The sequence below is a fragment of the Protopterus annectens genome, chromosome 4.part0 (assembly GCF_019279795.1).
Source record: "Protopterus annectens isolate FY-2018-M chromosome 4.part0, PAN1.0, whole genome shotgun sequence".
NCBI lineage: Eukaryota > Metazoa > Chordata > Ceratodontiformes > Protopteridae > Protopterus > Protopterus annectens.
This window is the reverse complement of record NC_056733.1, coordinates 466,563,582-466,579,616: the sequence shown is the minus strand read 5'-3', so window position 1 is coordinate 466,579,616 and position 16,035 is coordinate 466,563,582. Positions and strand designations below refer to the sequence as shown.

The 16,035-nt window shown below is 44.2% G+C and overlaps 1 protein-coding gene across 1 annotated transcript in view; it reads left to right on the top strand.

The window, feature by feature from the left end:
- Positions 1–16,035, top strand: part of TRAFD1 (TRAF-type zinc finger domain containing 1) — a 1,071,672-nt gene that overhangs the window by 758,439 nt on the left and 297,198 nt on the right. The window lies entirely within an intron of this gene.

The following is a 16,035-nucleotide window of genomic DNA, read 5'->3' as shown; positions in this document are numbered from 1 at the left end:
TGCATCTCTATCTTCAACTACACTCTTCAAAACAAAACTAAAACAATACCTTACAAACCATTGGCTATGTCCCTGTTCAAACCCTGACTAAGACGATCTCTGTCTGTTTTCATCATAATCAGTCTTCCCAGGTTTCTTACTCACTTTATTGCCACTTCAAGGCCTCTACCATCTAGTTGCTCTAATTGCTCTTATTGCACCTAAGAAAGATGTAATTACCTCTTTCTGTCTCTTGATGAGTTTCTCCCCCTCCACTTACTCTCCCAATCCTGTTTTTTAACTACCCTGATCTCCCATATCCTTCTGGAGACTTTCTTCCCACAGTGTTCACATACAAAAAAAAAAAGGAACACTAAGGATTGCCTTATCTTATTTTTGTGCAATTCTTCTGTTCCATCAATATTTGCTAAATTACCTTAATCACCTGTTTTTTATCTAGCAACCTATCTGTATCTGAAGTTTAATGTTCTGTAACTGAATACTTAATACTGTGTGTGTTTATCTGTTTTAATGTGGAGCTTTTCTCCCCGGGCCTGTACTGAAAATGGACATATATCCAGCTAGACTAGCCCGGTCAACAAATGTAAAATAAATAAAATAAAAATAAATTAATTTCTGCTATAAGCACCATGGAAAACCTATCCCCCAGGGGATCAGATCTCATTCCACCAGGGCTGCATCTACTTCTACAGCCTTTCTCAGAGGTGTTCCTACCAGCGATATTCTAGAAGCTGCTACCTGGAGTTCAGTTCATACTTTCACCAAGCATTATCATTTACCAATTTTCTCTAAATCCAGAGCTGGCTTTGCCACTGCTGTCTTGCAGGGCCTTGTAGCTGGTCCTAATGCTGTATAAATCCATCCTCCCAACCATAGCTTTGGGAATCTACCCAAATGTAATGACTGCAACAATGAAACACGAAGAACATAGTACAGTTGTGTACACTTACCATAAATGTAGATGTTTGAGTGTATTCACTGTTGTAGTTCTGGTTACCCTCCCTCCAGCCCCTGTTTTTCTCTGACTATATCTCTACTTTCTGTTACTATGCTTAAAAGCCTTTTTGGTGTATTTGCTTTTGGTTGGAGGTATATATATTTCTGTGTTTTAAATTTAATTTTGCTCCCCATTCAGGGGGTACCTGACATCTGGGGCAAGAAAAACTGAGGTAATGACATTGGCTGCATGTTTTATACCCCCTGACGACATGACGTCATGGAAGAAGGGACAGCAAGTGACACAGGACCCAAGACTTTGTTAATCAGGCCGACTGAGGGCAACCTGCCAGCAGATTACCCAAATGTAATGACTGCAACAGTGAATACACTCGAACATCTACATTTATGGTAAGTGTACACAACTGTACTTTTCCTTATCTGGACGACTGGCTCCTCCCTGCTACCACCAGGCAACAACTTATAGAGGCACGAAATTACACTATTACATCCTGTGCTCAACTAGTCATCACAATAAACTTCAAAAAGTCTGCCTTGTTGCCCTGTCAATCTATTACATGCATAGGAGCAGAGCTAAACACAAGAAAAATTATTGTAAAATTGCCTCCGGAAAGAGTTTCCATTATTCGAAAACAGGTGTCACTTCTCCTGAGGAGCAAAATAATTTGTCAAATATGTTCTTCAAGTTCTAGGGTCCATGGCAGCAGCCATACTTCTAGTTCCCTTAGCACGCTTTCACATGAGAATCCTTCAGTGGCTTCTTTTCACACAATGGTCCTTCCAGGAATTACCCAGGTCTCACATGATGCCAATTATGGAATCTTGCAAAAGACACCTTTCTTGGTGGATGGCTCTCCACTAGTTACTCAGGGCAGACCTTTCATGAAACCCCATCCGGTCGCCACAGTGACCACAGAAGCTTCCCTGATAGGGTGGGGTGGGGGGCATTATCTAGGGAAGACAGTCCAAGGCACTTGGCAACCTCACAAGTACCACTTGCACATCAACGTCCTGGAGATGAGATCGGTGGTCCTAGCATTGCAAGCTCTTCAAGACTCTCCCTTCTGGGAGTATTGCAATACAGACTGACATTGTCAGTGGTTTGGTACATCAACAAACAGAGCAGAACCAGGTCTTACCCCTTGTGCCGAGAGGCTCTCAGACTGTGGGAATGGGCGATTTCCTCCCAACTTTTTCTGATAGCAACGCATATCCCTGTGACATCCAACATAATAGCGGACAGGTTCAGCAGGGCTTTCCTCATGCCTCATGAGTGGTCTCTGAAACAGGAAATTTTGGATCTTATTTTCTGCAAATTGGGCCAGCCTTGCTGCGATCTCTTTGCCTCTCCCCTCAACAACAAATGCAGCAATTACTTCTCCCTTGTTCCTCCTCCAGATCAGACACCCATGGATGCTGTAGTCCATGGTTGGCCTCAGGGACTCCTTTATGCATTTCCCCCTTTCCCATAATTCCAAAAGTTATTCAGAAAGCAAAATTGTTCGGTTGCAAAATGATCCTCATTGCCCCCTATTGGCTTCGACAAAGTTGGTTTCTGATGTTCTTCGTATTTCACTGTTGCAGTCATTACATTTGGGTTATCTGCTTGCAGGTAGCCCTCAGTCAGCCTGATTAACAAAGCTTGGTTACTCCACTTCCAATCCTAGCCAGGCTCCATAATATTTCCCCAGCAGTGCGTGATATTATTGTTTCTCCCATAAGACAAATACAAGGAAAGTCTATGCTAGCAAATGGAAAAGATTCTCTTACTGGGCAGAATCCAGGAATTTAGATCCTTTCACAGCTCCTGTACACTAGATTTTGGACCTCCTAGCAGAACTGTTTCATTCTGGTGCAGCGGCTGCTGCCATCAGAGTACAACTAGCTGCCATTTCAAATTTTCATGTCAGAGTTTCTAACTCCAGCATAATGTCTCTCAAACTCTGTAAGGCCTTCAGGAGAAGTACATCTCTACTTAGACCCCCAGTGAAAGAGCCACTTCCACCTCAGGATCTCAATTTGGTTCTCTCCTCCTTGATACTGCCATCCTTTGAACCAGCAGCATCATGTTCCTTGAAATTTCTCTCTTGGAAAACTTTTCTTAGTTGCTATTACTTCTGCCAGATGTGTTTCAGAACTTCATTCACTATTTGTTCGCCCTCCATACCTAGTTTTTCACAAAGATAGGGTTTCTCTGAGAACCAACCCATATTTTCTATCTAAAGTTTGTTCAGACCACAATTTGAATCAGTCCATTGAACTTCCTGTCTTTTTCCCTAATTATTCCAACAAGGCAGAATACAGATTACACCAACTGGATGTGCATAGACAACTGCGTTTCTATCGCCATTGAACTAAAGAAATAAGAAAATCTGATCAGTTGTTCCTTTCATTTGCTAACAACAAACAAGGCCTTCCAGTTTCTAAAGTAACCTTGTCAAAATGGTTATCAGACACCATAGCCCATACCTACCATTTGCGACAAAAAGATCTTCCAACAAAACCCAAAGGTCATTCAACCAGGTCAGTAGCTTCTTCGGTAGCGTTTCAGTCTAGATTGCCCATAGACTCGATTTGTGCAGCAGCTACTTGGGCAGATCCTCATATATTCATTTCTCATTACAAAGTAGATGTGGTCTCCTGGGCATGGGCTTCCTTTGGTTCCACGGTTCTGAAGAGTCTGTTCCAATGAGCCAGGATTGAGGTGCTAGGGACGCTGTCCCATCCAGCAAGAATGAAGGCGAGATTGGACAACCTAACATAAAGAAGTTATGTACCTACCATAACGTTCCATGTTAGTTGTCCTTTATCTCGCCTTCCTTCTTGCGCCCCTCTCTCCTTCTCCCTTCCTCGAGGATTGAGAGGAGTTTCTCAATGGTTTCACTGGCTAATTTGTTTTGTTATTAATTGCTTCCCAACCAAACCATGACAATTAACTGTATATCCAGGTTTATTAATGGATTATCTTCTATAGCTATGTCTAGTGTGAGCTATCTTAAACAAGATCTGGGTAGCTGACGTTGGGCATTCTGGGATAAGGGGTAGCCTCGAGCCAGTAAAGAGCTCTTGAGCTGTAGTTAAGTGGCCAAATCGGAGCCGAAGATCAGCTCCAAACCCATCCTGCAAGAAGGAAGGTAAGATAAAGGACAACTAACATGGAACATTATGGTAGGTACATAACTTATTTTTTCTGTTAGCCTGAGAACCCAGGGAAGTGTGAAGAATGGTGTACTGTGACCCCAGGAAAGGGTGAAGAATGATGTAATGTGAACCAGGAATGTGATTTTAAAAACCGAGAGAATCAGAGAGCATTAAGCATTTTTGTCTTGACCATCCAACTCAGCACTGCCTTGCTCTATATGTAAGTTTGTCTTAGACTTGTGTTTTCTCATAGAAATAGCTAGAAATGAGAAAGATTAGACTGTGTTTTTCTGTGATGTCAGAACTGTACTACTGAATTATTTTAAGTACTTCTCTGTGATCTCTGAACTCTTGACTAGCGCTGTGTAGTAAAAAGTATTGTCTTGTGATGTTAAGTTGTCTATCTCGCCTTCATTCTTGCTGGATGGGTTCGGAGCCGACCTCGGCTCCGACTCGGCCACTCTAAAAGCTCGAGAGTTGGTTCCACCGGCTCGAGGCTCCCCTTATATCCCACAATGCTAGGCGTGAGTTACCTCAGATCTCGTTTGCCGCTACAGCGATCGAGGTGTGTTTTCTACCGGCTCCAGGTTAGTGAAAGTTAGACTAGTTTAAATTCTTTAGACTTAGGCTAACTTAGTGTATTTTTCTTTCCCCATAGTGTAGTGGACTTATTATCCCTTCTACCTTTTATTCAGCCCCCTTTTCCAAAGAACTTATAGTTCTTTCTCTAAGGCCTTCCGGCCCTTCCTCCCTATCCTTAGGGTGTGTATGTGTTTGATTAGGGAGTTTTATTTTAACTTACCTTTAGTTTAAATAATTCCCTTTGAACCCTATTAGTGTAATCTGTGTGTGTGTGTTTTCTGTGTGTGATTACACTTCGGTTCCTTGAATATGTCCAAGGAAACAAAGGTCTCAGGCTTCAAGAAGTGTGACTCGTGCTGTCAGAAAATGTCTCTGACAGACGGTCACACTTCTTGTGTGTATTGCCTGGGACCTTTACACCTGCAGGACTCTTGTGCTGTATGCCATGGCTTCAGCCCTAGAGTCCTGCAGGAGAGAAAAAATAAACTCATTTTGAGGGGTTTAATCCAGCCTGAAGGTTCCCTTTCTGTGTCATTGGGGAAACCTTCTAAGGCTTCTAAGACCTCGGCTCCAGTTTCAGAGTCGAGGCCTAAAGCTTCGAAGCCTACTGCTTCATCGGCTCCGGCTGGAGCCGATGAGTCTTTGACTGCAGTATCCGTGGTTTCCTCGGTTCCAGCCGGAGCCGAGGCATTAGAGATTCCTGGGTCGGCTCCGATCAGACCATCGGAGCCGACATCTAGAAAGAGATCGAGGTCACCGTCCCTTGGCTCCGTTCATTCGGCTCCAGCGTCTCCCCTGCTGTCTGAACGGAGCCATAGATCTCACTCCTCCAGGTCATCGAGGCTCTCGGATCACGACCTCCAGAGGGTAGTGAGTAGACTTTTGAAGTCCGAGGCACTGGCCCAAATGCTCCAGAGTCCGACTCATCAGTCGATGCCTCAACTTGTTCCAATAAATATTCCTCCTCCGACTCCTTTGAGCTCGAAGCCGGGGCGTCTCGGGACCGAGACTGTGGTAACGTCGGAGCCGATACATTTGTCTTCGGCTCTGTCGTCGGCTCCGATTTCTTCCTTTGAAGAATCTCGGTGCCGGGCTTCCCTCGTCGGCTCCAAGGGGGTGAGTGGCATCGGACCCTTGTCCGACCCCCCTCTCCCTCTCGGTGCTTCGGTGCTGGTGAGTTCGGCTCCGACATCGGCCTCGGAGCCATCTCTGTCGGTGCCGAGGGAGGTTCTCAGCTTCTTGGAGCAGGGACCACTGGCTCTGCCTGACAGGGGTGCATTCGAGGTCATGCGGAGTGTGTTGGAACCTTGTTCGACTCCACAGTCGGCTCCGCCCCTCCCACTTCGGTGCCTTTGGTTATGTCGACTCACTCCCTCATCCCAGACCGCAGAGAGCAAGCTCTTCAAGAATCCCCTGTGGGGATCTCATCCTCTTCCGAGGCCTCTCCTGAATTGGCAGGGGAGCCCCCTAGGAAGAGAAAGTGTAAGAGGAAGCACATAGACTCACCTGAGTCTGTCACCTCTGACACAGATTTAGAGGATTCCGAGGGTTCCCACATTCCCTTCTGAAGATGTCTCTTTCGCAGACATTCTAGAGATCCTGAAACAGAGGGAAATTGGCCAGCCCTTAACCCTTCGGAGGATGAATCTGTGTATCTTGAGGCGTTGGCTCTCGCCCTTCCACCTCCTGGGTGTCCCCCTTTGATCCCCTCATGCAGGTGGTTGCAACGAAGGCCTGGACGGCTCCTGATTCAGTGGACCCTACCCCAGGAGACCCTCCAAATTTATAACAGCACCAACTGACAAGCAATTTCTCACAAAAGGTGTTTCTGTGGATGCTATGGTGGTAGCTGCTGCCACCAAGAAGGAACTAGCTGATCCTTCAGTGCCTGTTCATCCCCCTAACAAAGAATCTAGGTCTATGGACAGGTACGGGAAGCGGATGTTCTCGTCAGCGACTTTTGCTATGCTCGCTGAACTACCTATGCCATTTTACTCGTCTTCAAAGAGACTTGATCAAAGAAGCGAGTGACATGTTGAAGGATCCTTCAGCTGTAGGTTTTCAAGACAAGATGAACACTCAGCTGGCTACCCTGAACTCCATAGCTAACTCCTCCATGCCTCCTTTCTTATGCGGCTGATGGAGCGAGCAGGGCCGCAGGGACAGGTGTGGCCTTACGCAGGCATGCCTGGATGCGGCTATGCAACTTTATGGACCCCTTTAAAACGTCTTTCACTAATTCCCGCTTGATGGATCATCTCTTTGGTCCTCAAGTGAAAGAGACCTTGACTAGGTGCGAGACAGATGGCAAGACTCTTTCTGCCGCCGGAGTCCATTTTCTACTCCTCCTAGGCCTTACCCCAAAGGCCAGAAAAGTGGGAAAATGTGGTTCCAAACAATCTCAAGGGACTTCGCCTGACGACAAAGTCGGTTCCCGCCAGAGGCAGAGGGGGAACAACAATGGTAGACGCCGCCTAGAGGCAGGGGGGGTCCGCAGAACCAGGGCAATCGGGAAGTCTTCTCTGATAAGCCCTTTCAGCATCCCTGAGGTGTTGCCCGACTGCCCACCTTCGGAGGCAGTCGGGGGAAGATTGTCACTGTACCCAGAAGCCTGGCTATCCCTGACTCAAGACAAATGGGTACAATCCATCATTTCCGAAGGCTATTCCATTCCATTCATTCGCATTCCAAACCAATCAAAAAAATCCCTTCCAGATGTTCCACCCGCTCAAAGGGATCTTGCAACTTTGGAAATTTCAAAGCTGCTTGCAAAAAGAGCAATTCAGCCAGTTCCAGCAGACCAGCAAGGATCCGAATCTACTCCAGGTTCTTTTTAGTTCCAAAGAAAACAGGGGACTGGAGACCAATTTTGGATCTCAGTATCTTGAACAAGTCAGTCAAGAAAACAAGATTTCGGATGGTCACGCTGCAGTCCATCCTTCCCCTTTTGGGAAAGGGAAACTGGATGTGCTCTATAGACCTTCAGGATGCGTACTATCACATAAAAATGAACATACGCTCCAGAAGATTCCTCCGCTTCAGGCTGGGAACCAGTCATTTTCAATTCAGGGCCCTGCCCTTTGGTCTCACCACTGCCCCCGGTGTTTACCAAATGCATGGCAGTGGTAGCTTCTCACCTGAGACGCCAAGGATTCCAGGTGTTTCCATATTTGGACGACTGGCTCCTCACAGCTCCCACCAAGCATCTTCTCCTAATGGCCAGGGACTACACCTTCGCATTTGTCAAAAGTTAGGCATTTCAATAAATTGCGAAAAGTCTGTTTTGTTGCCTTGTCGCACTATTACCTTCATAGGCGCAAATCTAGACACAGTCAACATGTCTGTAGACTAACACATCAGAGAATAGCAGACATACACAAACTGGTCTCACTCCTCTTCAGCAGCAACAGAGTCAAAGCCAGGTTAGTTCTGAAAGTGTTGGGAATTATGGCGGCTGCCATACCTCTGCTTCCATTAGCCAGGTTCCACATGAGAATCCTTCAATGGATGCTCTTCACGCAATGGTCATACCAGCAACTTCCGATGTCCCACACCATTATGATTACGCAGACATGCAGGAATCATCTTCTGTGGTGGATGTCTTCCCTCAGCTCTTATTGGGAAGACCCTTTGTCCCTTCCTCCGGTTGCTACTCTGACAACGGACGCCTCCCTGATCGGGTGGGGGGGCATTATCAGGGCAGAACTGTCCAGGGCACATGGCAACCACACGAATGCCACTTGCACATAAATGTTCTAGAGATGAGAGCAGTGCTTTTAGCGTTGCAAGCCCTTCAAGACTCTCTTCCCTTGGGAACGATAGCAATCCAGATGGACAATATGTCTGTAGTGTGGTATATCAACAAACAAGGCGGAACCAGGTCCTACCCCTGTGTCGAGAAGCACTCAGACTGTGGCAATGGACGATTTCTTCTCAGCGTTTCTGATAGCAACGCACATCCCCGGAAGTCCAATCAAATCAAGGACAAGTTGAGCAGAGCTGTCCTCATGCCTCACGAGTGGTCTCTGAAAGACTCTGTTATGAGAGAAATTTTTCTCAAGTGGGGTCAGCCTTGCTGCGACCTTTTTGCTACTCCCCAAAACAGCAAGTGCAGAGATTATTTCACCCTATTCCTCTACCAGGTCAGCCCAGCAGAGACGCCTAGTCCAAGTTTGGCCCCGGGGACTTCTGTATGCATTTCCTCCCTTCCCACTAATCTCTCAAGTGATACAGAAAGCTATCGCTCAGAAGGCCTCGTTGATCCTCATTGCTCCTTACTGGCCTCGACAGGTTTGGTTCCCCTTTCTACATCAATTTCTGTTGGAGCGACCTTGGCATCTGGACCTAGTTCCAGATCTTTTGATCCATCAGTCGGGTCAGTTTCATCGCTCCCTTCCCTCTCTGTACCTCACTGCTTGGTTCCTCCAATTCCAACCTTAGCCAGGCTTCCTCAAATATCTCACTCTGTCCGAGATATTTTGATAGCTTCCCATAAATCTTCCACTAGAAAGATTTATTTGAGTAAGTGGAAACGTTTCACCTATTGGGCTCAAGGAAGGGACCTAGATCCTTTCACTGCTTCCATCCAAATGGTCCTTGATTTCCTAGCTGAACTCTTCCATGCAGGTTCATCTCCTTCTACTCTTAAAGTTCAATTGGCAGCTATTTCTAACTTTCATGTGGGCATTTCAGAGTCTGCCATCATGTCCCACAAGCTTTGCAAAGCTTTTTTGAAGGGAGTTTTTCTACTCAGACCTCCGATAAGAAATCCTCCTCCTCCTTGGGACCTAAATTTAGTTCTCAGTTCTTTGATTCTCTCCCCTTTTGAACCTGCAGCCTCCTGTTCTTTAAAATTGCTATCATGGAAGACTTTTTTTCTGGTAGCTATTACTTCAGCTAGAAGAGTTTCAGAACTTCATGCACTCAGCTGTCGACCTCCTTATCTGTTGTTCCATAAGGACAGGGTATCTTTACGAACCAACCCGTCCTTTTTACCTAAGATAGCCTCGGCGTCTAACCTAAATCAAAGCATTGACCTCCCTGTGTTTTTTCCAGAATATTCTAATAGGTCTGAACAAAAATTGCATTGGCTAGATGTTCATCGTCAGTTAAGGTACTATTTGGATAGAACCAAACAATTCAGAAAATCTGACCAGCTGTTTGTCTCTTATGCAGAAGGCAGAAAGGGACTTTCAGTTTCAAAGGTATCATTATCCAGATGGCTAACATCTCTAATTTCCCTTGTTTATGAAATTAGACACCAAAAGCTGCCTAACAAACCTAAAGCCCATTCTACCAGAGCTTTGGCTACTTCTATAGCCTTCCAAGACAGACTGCCTATTGACACCATTTGTGCAGCGGCTACTTGGGCTACTCCTCACACTTTCATCTCTCATTATAAGTTGGATTTAGCTTCTAGGCATAGAGCTAACTTTGGTTCCACTGTTCTCAAGAGTCTGTTCCGCTAGGCCACCCGGGACAAGGTGCTAGGGACGCGGTCCCATCCAGCAAGAATGAAGGCGAGATAGACAACTTAACATATAGAAGTTATGTTCTTACCATAACGTTCCATGTTAGTTGTCGTCTTCTCGCCTTCTTAAGGCCCCACCCTCCTTCCCCCTGGCCTGGACAGACCTAGAGGAGTTTGATTGTGACCTCTCTTTCTACCACCTCTTTATTTTAGGTATATGCTGCTGTGCATATTTTCCTGGATCAGGATGTAGGTTACCCTTCTCTTCTCCCTGGTTTATAGAGGTGGACTTTGTTTTTAGTTATTCTATTACTATTATAGCTGGGCCTAGCTTACAAACGAGATCTGAGGTAACTCACGCCTAGCATTGTGGGATATAAGGGGAGCCTCGAGCCGGTGGAACCAACTCTCGAGCTTTTAGAGTGGCCGAGTCGGAGCCAAGGTCGGCTCCGAACCCATCCAGCAAGAAGAAGGCGAGAAGAAGACAACTAACATGGAACGTTATGGTAAGAACATAACTTCTATTTTTCAATTATTTATTATTAAATATTTTTAAACCCTTTTAACTGTGGCGGTTTTGTGTAGAGATAATTTAAGCTCTAGAGTACATTGCATGCATATAGTGATCCAGTACCAAGTCACTCTAATAAGCCTTGAATGTTTAGTCACACTTACCAACTGGATAAAAATATTGCACAGTAATAATTGGACACCCTTTTAAGGGCCTTTTAGTAGTTAATAAATATTAGTGGGTGGTGGCAGCTGATACTGCCATATAGTCAGGGAGAAAGGGGCACAGCTGGAGAACCTGTGCCAGCCTTCCCCAGGAGTGTCTGTGTGGTTGTGTAAACTCTTCTCAAAGTGTGGGTGTGTGTGTGTCAGCTACTTGGGCAGGGACACGAAGCACTGGTTGGACAGAGAGGGTGCTGGAGGTGTTAGCTTGCCCACTAGGCTGAGATCTGGACCCTGTAGCTGTGCCAGTGGGGAGTCTTATTGGGGACCTGGAGAGCAAGTGAGCGACCAGCCCTGGACTTACTGTGATCTCGGTGTGCTCTTAAGGGAAATTGCACATTACTGTGTATATTTGTTATCCTTTCCGCCTATATGAGACGCCCCACACTGGTGTTAGTGGTGAGGATTGAGGCTCCTTGATTGCTGGGCCAGGGCACGGGCATCACAGTGGATTTGTAGCAGGAAGGCAGGCCTTAGATAATAGAATGATAATGGTTCAGAGGGCTGCATAACATAAGAAGATGTTACTGTTAATGAGATTGGACACAGAAAAAGCCTTTGATAGAATTAGCTGGAAATCCCGGACCTCTGCCTGGAGGCCTTTTCATTTTACTTGTGTGTGGATTGATGTAATATTTAGGGTTTCTAATGGATCAAAGGCTCAGATAAAATGTGGAGGCATACAGTGTAATGCATTCAATCTGATAAGGGGGACTAGGCAGGGACGTCCCCTTTCTCTCCTTCCATTTGCACTTTACTTTGAACCACTGGCAAAAGATATCAGATACTCTTATTGATATAATGGGTTATCAGTCAGGGCAAATAAGTGAACAGTATCCTTGTTTGCAGATGGTATACTACTTTGTTACAGACCAAGAAAGAGACCTGGAAAAACGTATTTAAAAGGCTAAATATAGTCTGGCAAGTTAGAAGATAAAAAACAAGAGCTATATACATAAACTGTACATCTACAATGAGACTAGTGCAGACCTTCCTATATCTTTGTTGGCATGATGAGATACAATATTTAAGAAATGGATAAAGCCAAAAGTAGAGGAGGCATCAAATGAAATATGACATGAAGTAATGCATTACATGATAACCAAAATAAGAAAGTGGAAGGTACTGGGCAGTTTTCCAAAAGGGTTGATGTCGGTGTAAGTATTTTCACCTGGTGTAAGCCTGCCCTGATTCTAAAAGCCCTGCTCGTGGTGTAAGTGACCTTAGTTTGGTGTAAGGCCTATCCATAAATAAGCTTACACAAGGAGGGGTTCCAAATGATTTGTCAGTATAAGTGACTTTACAGTGGTGTTGTGTCACTCTTCCTTCTCTAATATTAATGACAAGCAGGCGGGGGGGGGTTTGTTTAGATGCTTTAATGTATAGAAACACATCAGGATGGACAGCAGCATCATGAAGTACGAACGGACTTGTTAACAGACAGATATTGCATATATACATGCCTGCATCTTGACAGTTAACTACAAAATGGCAGTCTGGCTTGCACGTGCTCAGTATTTATACACTTGTGCAAGCCCTTGGATAGCTTCTTAAAGGTACACACACACATCGATCTACATCATCCCTCTTAAAATGATTGCCCTTTGAAAAAACAATATCAGAGTAAGACCTGCATTACTATATACATTAGAAACAAAACGTCCAAATTGCTTCATATCTGTTGCAGGATTTAGAGATGTGACTGTATCTCGTGGCATAACAGTGTGGACCAAATTTAGCAGCAGGGACAGTCTGAGGTGCAGAGCTCTTATCAGGAACTTCTGGATTGGTCACAGGAATGGTAATGTCCTCTGGAACTTCAAGAATTGGAACACTGAACAACTCACTCTGAGATAGTCTTTCTCACAGAGTATGTGTTGTAGAATAGGCTCAGACACTGGTTTCAAATGCTTCCAATTCCACCTAAAGACTGCTCCTTGCAATTCCACAATATACGATCTTGGCTCTGTGCAAATATTCTTTACAACACCAATCCGTTCATAACCTTTGGATATTTGCATCCTTACCACTTCTTCTCATAATGGATTGAGCGGTTTGCTGGTCTTCTCATAGTAGGACTTCTGGGTTAAGCGCTTCAACAGATTGGCTTTCATTGATCTGTTCCTGACACATGGAACCAACAATTGACTACTGATTGGTAATGTAGTTCTAGTTTGTCTCGACAGAAGTCTGAGCAGGTGAACCAAGATGTTGATCACAAGAAACATTTCTGAGGTTCAAGAGATTCAGGAAAACCTCACTATTATCTCATTTTGACTTTTCTAGTAACTGCTTTGCACTTTGAGCTGCATGTTCTGCCAAACCATTGGACTACGAGTACTCTGGACTACTTGTGACATGAGTAAAGTCCCATTCTTAAGCAAATCTTTTGAACTGTTGGCTTGTAAACTGCGTGCCATTGTCAGAAATTACTTGGTGCAGACCACCATGTACTGCAGAATGACAATTCTTCTTAGTAATGATGGTACTGGATGCTAGGTTAGGAAGTAGGTCAATCTCAGACCAATTGGCGTAAGAGTGCACAAACACCAAATATACTTGACCTTCCACTCAAAAATGTCAGTGGCTGTCGACCAAGGTAGTTTAGGAATCTGGTTTAGTTGAAGTGGTTCCTTCTGTTGATGTGGCTTTGTACTATTACACACTGAATAAAATAAAAGTGCTCTCCCAATGTCTTGTGACATAGAAGGCCAGACTACTAACCCTCTTGCTCTTCTTTTGGTAGATTCGGTTCATGGGTGACCATGATGCAAGATAGTAATGTACTCTGGTTGCAACGATATTGGAACAATTATTTTCGGACCTTTCATTATGATACTGTTGTCAGACAAAATATCTCTGCATGGAAAATAAGGCTGCACTTCAGGTAAACTAGATTGTTCTGACGGCCATCCTTGTTAAAGTGGTTGAGCCTTTGTAAAACTGGATCTGTAGCTGTGTGATCTCTCAGCTCATGAAGACGTGTGGAAGAAAAATTTCTCACTTCCATGACTTCAAAATCAAGACTGATTCTCATGCTGTTCTGTGGTGTTTCTGAGCAATCTGGATAATGTATCAGCAAGTTGAAGTTTGCCTTTCTTGTAGACAAGACTGAAGTTATATTTTTGCAATTTCAGCATCATACGTTGCAGTCAGGCTTGAGCTGAATGCATTGGATTTCTCAAGATAGTGACTAGAGGTTGGTGGTCTCTTTCGATCTGGATAGGTCTACCAATATGCAAACACAATTGCCAAAAGCTGTTTCTCAACCTGGGCATACTGCATTTCAGTTTAGGTAAGAGTTATTGATGTATAGGCAACAGGTTGGTCATCTTGTAGAATGACTGCACAAGACCAAGTTTTGAAGCATCACCGGAAAGTGTAACTGGTTTGTGAGCATCATAGTATCTGAGAGTTGGTGGACTAACAACTCTGTTTCAGAACATCAAATGCTCTTTGGTGGTGATCTAACCAAGACCAGGAGACATCTTTACGTGTCCGCTCTCTAAGCGGTGCTGAAAGTTGGCTGAAGTCTGGAATAAACTTGCCTAGGTGGTTGGCCATGCCAAGAAAACATTGCAGGGTTTGAACATTGTCTGGAGTTGGCAACTCAAGAATGGCTGTTTGCTTTGAAGGGTCTGGTCGTAGGCCTGGACTTGTAAATAAATGGCCGATGTATGTAACTTCTTGTAGCCTGAAATTGCATTTCTTTGGTTGAGCTCAAGATTCACTTGACGTGCCCTTTCAAGAACTTTTCTGAGTTTCTGTCATGCTCCGCTTCATCATTACCTCCTACTAGTATGTCTACTGTAATAGTTCAAGGATACCCAGAAAAAATTTGCTCCATTGCACGTTGAAAGACTTCACTGGAAGAATTTATCCCAAATGGCATTCTCAAAAATCTGTATCTGCCAAACGGAGTACTGAATGTAGTGAGTAATGATGATTTTTGTCAAGCTGAAATTGCCCAAATGATTTCTTTGAAATCTAAAACAGAAAAAATAGTGGCAGTTGGCATCAAGGCTGCGACTTTTTTGACTGTGCATGTTGGATCATGTCTTTTTAGTGCTTTGTTCAAATCTCGTGGATTAATGCATATTCTGATATCATCTGAGTATTTTTTATGAGCTGCCACCATGGAAGATACCCATTCAGTTGGTGTTTCAACTGGACATATCGCACCTTGTTGCACCATTCTAACTCTGTTTTGACTCTGTTCTGCATGGCTATTGGAACTTTACTTGCTGGCCTGATCTCTGGGTCTAACTTCATGGAGTACACAACTGGAAGTTTGACTAGTTTGTCGTCAAAAGGATCAGCATAAGTAGAAAAAAATGTACTGGACACAATTAGAGTAGTGTTCTTTTAAGCTAACATGGTGGACTTCCTTATTAATTGAAAGCAGTCCCATTTTCAAACTGTCTTTGAGCCCTAATAATGACTAGACGTGCCTCTTTACCACAAAACAAGTCGTAGTTTCTTCCATAGCTCTCAGTCTTCTATCTCCAAAATGAGGAACACTATCCCTCATAATGTGGAACAAATGGGCAAAATGTGGAACACATACTAACATCTTATGAACAATTTCAACTAGGATGGTCATAAGATGGTTAAAATATGCTAGTTTTACTTATAAAAAAGATCTTTTAATGCATTAATATGATTTTCTGTTTACCATGGGTATCAGTTAAAAAATTCCGAACACTGAATTTGTGACAGACCCTTTCAGTGTGGAACTTCGAGGTACATGAACTTTTTAAGACCCCAAATGAGGTATGTTCCTCGTAATGAGGTGCACTTGAGAGGTATGGCTTCTTCAAGCAGAGTAACAGGAATGCACTACTGAGCCTTCAGTTTGAATTTCTTCACCTCCATAAGCAACAAGCTTCACAAACCTTGACAAATCAAGCCTTTCACCATGACATACTCTAGCAAATGTTTCTACTGACATAACATTGCACTTAGAACCTGTATCAACTTTGAGCTCTGAGGGTTTGCCATTTACCGAACAGTACAAAATACTTCATTTGTTGCCCTTAAGTCTACTGCATTGACTGCCTCATGAAGCACTGACACACCATCAACCTACAGAGTAGGGTTGCAACCGTCTAACTGATCAAATTGTTTCTTAAAATGTTCACTTTTAGTAAAAG